The sequence below is a fragment of the Oryctolagus cuniculus genome, chromosome 8 (genome assembly GCF_964237555.1).
Source record: "Oryctolagus cuniculus chromosome 8, mOryCun1.1, whole genome shotgun sequence".
Classification (NCBI taxonomy): Eukaryota; Metazoa; Chordata; class Mammalia; order Lagomorpha; family Leporidae; genus Oryctolagus; species Oryctolagus cuniculus.
The window spans coordinates 109563116-109567682 of NC_091439.1; positions in this window are offsets into that span (position 1 = coordinate 109563116).

Genomic DNA, 4567 nt, shown 5'->3' on the forward strand with positions numbered 1-4567 from the left:
TGTGGACTAAGGACCGTTCTCAATAGCCATACACCACCAACTCCAATGACAACCAATTATAACATGGGCCTATTGTGCTGTAGGAGGAGATGTGAAAAATCGCTTTTCTAAGTTCAGATGACTTTTTAAAAAATTCAGTATAGGGGCCAGCACTGTCCTGAAGCGCCGGCATCCCATATGGGTGACGATTCGAGACCTGGCTGCTCCACTTCCAATCCAGCTCTCTGCTGTAGCCTGGGAAGGCAGTGGGGGATGGCCCAGGTCCTTGGGTCCATGCACCCACATGGGAGACCCAGAGGAAGCTCCTGGCTCCTGGCTTCGGATCGGCACAGTTGTGGCCAATTGAGCAGTGAACCAACCAACGGATGGAAGACCTCTCTCTCTCTGCCTCTCCTCTCTCTCTGTGTAACTCTGACTTTCAAATAAATATATAAATCTTTATAAAAAATTAGTTGAGAGACAAAGATGAACAGAGAAAGACAGACAGACAGATCTCCCATCTACTGGTTCTCTCCCCAAATGTCCACAGTGCCTGGGACTGGGCCAGGCTGGAGCTGCAAGCCAGGAACACAATCTAGGATTCCCGTGTGGGTGGCAGGACCCCAGTCACTTGAGCCATCGTTGTTGCCTCACAGAAACTGCGGGAAGAATCTGGAGTCAGAATCGAACCCAGGAGCCTGGTGAGGGATGCAGGCATCCTAACCGCTAAGTTAGACACCTGTGCCCTGGATCACCTGTGTTTAACCTCCGTGAGTGAGGAAGAACATGCAATGTCTGTCTTTCTGCTTATTTGTCTTATCTGGCTTATTTCACAGACCATCGTGGTCTCCAGTTGCACTCACCGTGCTGGGAACGTTAGCATTTCATTCTTTTCTGGCTGAATAAGATTCTACTACGCATACAGAACACCTTTGCTTTATCCACGCATTCATTTGATGGACACTAGATTGCTTACCTATCTTGGCTGTTGGGCACGGTGCTGCAGTAAACACGGCACAGCCAGTATCTGCTTCATGTGCTGGGTTTGAGGCCTTTGACTATTTCCCCAGGGGTGGGATGGCTGAGTCACACGGGGGATCTATTTTTAGTGTTTTGAGGAACTTCTATGGTGTTCTCTGAAATGGCTGTAGCTACGCTCCCACCACTAAGGTGGAACTGTTCCCTTTGCTGCACGGCCTTGTGTCTTGTTGAAAGCAGCCCATCCACCTGGAGTGAGAAGATGCCTCATTTTGGTTTTGATTTGCGTTTCCCTGATGGCTAGTGATGCCGAGAACTTTGGCACGTATGTGCTGGCCATTTGTGTCCCTCCATTTGCGAGCTATCTATTCAGACCCTCTATCCTTTTCTTACCTGGGCTGTTTGGGTGTTTGTAGTTGAGTTCTTTATGTATTCTGGATATTAGCCCTGTGTTAGATGTATAACTTGCCTATACATATTTTTAATACTTATTTCTTGATTTGAAAGTCAGAGTTACAGAGGAATAGAGAGGCAGAGAGGTCTTCCATCCACTGGTTCACTCCCTAAATGGTTGCCAACAGGCATGGCTGGGCCAAGCCAAAGCCAGGAGCCAGGGTCTTCATCTGGGTCTCCCACATAGGTGCTGGGGCCCAATGACTCGGGTCATCCTCTACTGCTTTCCCAGGTGCATTAGCAGGAGGCTGCATCAGAAATGGAACAGCCTGGACCCGAGCTGGCGCCCATGTAGGATGTAAGCGTCGCAGGTGGCGGCTCACCCCAGCACGCCATCGCGGGTGGCGGCTCACCCCAGCACGCCATCGCGGGTGGCGGCTCACCCCAGCACGCCATCGCAGGTGGCAAGTCACCCCAGCACGCCATCGCGGGTGGCGGCTCACCCCAGCACGCCATCGCGGGTGGCAGCTCACCCCAGCACGCCATGGCGGGTGGCAGGTCACCCCAGCACTCCATCGCGAGTGGCAGGTCACCCCAGCACGCCATCACGGGTGGCGGCTCACCCCAGCACGTCACAATGCAGGCCCTGATATCTGGTGTTCTCAGCACCATTGATCGGAGAGGCTGTTCTTCCTCCGAGTGTTTTTGGCACTTCTGTAGATCGGCTGGCTATAGAGCGCTATCCTGTCCCCTCGGTTTTTGCGTCTGTTTTTATGCCGGTGCTATGTGGCTTTGGTTACAGCCGCTCTGTGGCTAAGTCTGAAACCAGGTGCGTGACAGCTTCAGCTTCACTCTCTTTGTTCAGCGCGGCTCTGGCTGCTCAAGGTCGTCTGCACTCGCATGCAAAGCTCAGGACTGTTTGTCTACTTTTGTGAAGAGTTCGTTTTGGTGGAGATTATGTTGAATCTGTAAATCACTTCGGTTAATATATAATGTCAACAATATTAATTCTGGGGCTGGTGTTATGGTGTAGTGGGTTAAAGCCCCAGCCTGCAGTCCCAGTATCCCATATGGGCACCGGTTTGAGACCTGGTTGCTCCTCTTCCGATCCAGCTCTCTGCTGTGGCCTGGGAAAGCAGTAGAAGATGGCCTAAGTGCTTGGGCCCCTGCACCTGCATGGGAGACCTGGAGGAAGCTCCTGGCTTCTGGCTTTGGATCGGCACAGCTCCAGCCATTGTGGCCAATTGGAGAGTGAACCAGTGGATGGTAGACCTCTCTCTCTCTCTCTCTCTCTCTCTCTCTCTCTCTCTGCCTCTCCTCTCTGTGTAACTCTGACTTTCAAACAAATAAATAAATCTTTTAAAAAATCATATTAATTCTTCCAATCCATGAACATGGGAACATGAGTATTTTTTCTTCCACTCCAGAAAAATGGAATTCTTTCCAATTTTTTATGTCTTGTTCAATTCCTTTCATTAATGCTCTATAGATATAGATATAGATATAGATATCTACCACAACCTTGGCTGAATTTATTCCACAGCATTTTACTTTTCGATAACTATTTTGAGTGGGATTGCTCTTACAACTTCTTCCCAGAAAACTCAGTGTTGGTATATAAAAATGCTATGTTGATCTGTATGTGTTAACGAGTTAGTTTGTTGGTGTTTTGGTTGAATCTTTAGGTTCCTCTCCATGTAGAGTCACGTCATCTGTGTACAGGGATAATTTGACTTCCTCCTTTCCTAATGTGTGTTTCCTGTTTCTTTCTCTTGCCCAGTAGCTCTAGTTAAAATCTCCAGTACTAGAGGCCAACCTGTGGCATAGCAGGTAAGGCTGCTGCCGGCGATGCCGCCATCCCATATGGGTACCAGCTCATGTCACGGCAGCTCCACTATTGATTAGCTCCCTGCTAATCACTTGGGGAAAGCAGCAGAAGATGGCCCAAGTGCTTGGGCCCTGCCACCCATGTGGGAGACCCAGATGAAGCTCCTGGCTCCTTGCTTTGGCCTGGCTTAGCCCTGGCCATTGTGGCCACATGGGGGAGTGAGTCAGTTAATGGGAGATTCTCTCTCTCTCTCTCTCTCTCTGTAGCCCCGTAACAGTGGTGAGAGTGGACATCTTTGTGTACTTCCAGATCTTAGTAGAAATGCTTTCAGCTCTTCCCCATTCAATAAGAAATTTGTTGTGAATTTGTCATATATAGCCTTTAGTATGTTGAGGTATAGTCCTGTACCTAATTTGTTCAAAATTTTTAGCACGAATGGATGCTAGATTTTATTGAATGCTTTTTCTGTCTGTTCACACGACGCTGTTGATGTGATGTATTAAGTGCCCGTGTATTTTAGAAATGGAATGTTATACATCAATGAGAATGAATAAACTATAAGACATCAATAGTGTGGACAGATCTTGGAAACATAAGATGAAAATCTCCAGACATACCAAAAGTGCACACGTGTGCATATGCACAGGAAACAGAATGAGATAATGTGAATTTTTCATGAACTTGTTTTCGTGAACTTTCTAAAAATGTCTCTAAAGTTAAAAAAAAAAAAGGCAAAGTTTGGGGGCTGGCGCTGTGGTGTAGCAAGAAAAGCTGCTGCCTGCAGTGCCAGCATCCCATATGGGCACCAGTTCAAGCCCCGGCTGCTCTACTTCTGATTCTGCTCTGTGCTATGGCCTGGGAAAGCAGTAGAAGATGGCCCAAACGTGGGAGACCCAGAAGAAGCTCCTGGCTCCTGGCTTCAGACGGGCACAGATCCAGCCGTTGTGGCCAGTTGGGGAGTGAACCAGCGGATGGACGACCTGTCTCTCTCTCTCTCTCTCTCTAACTCCGCCTGACAAGTAAATAAATAAATCTTTAAAAATATATTTTGGGGAGTGGTCCTTTAACATAACAGTTAAGACTCCCACACCACCCCTGGAGTGCTGGGGTTCGAGTCCCAACTCCAACTCCCAGCTCTGGCTCCCTGCCAGTTCAGATCTTGGAAGGCAGCAGTGATGGCGCAAGTAATTGGATTTCTGCCACCTTCATGGGAGACCCAGGCTGAGTCCCTGTCCCCTGGCTGGAGCTCTGGCCCATCCCCAGGAGAGAATCACTGGATGTGAGTTTGTGTTTCTCTCTCTCTCCTCCTGCTGATGTGTCCCTGGAGAAGGGGACAGCACCACTGATGCAGCCATCTCACTGGGAAGACACACTCGGAATCTACTCCGG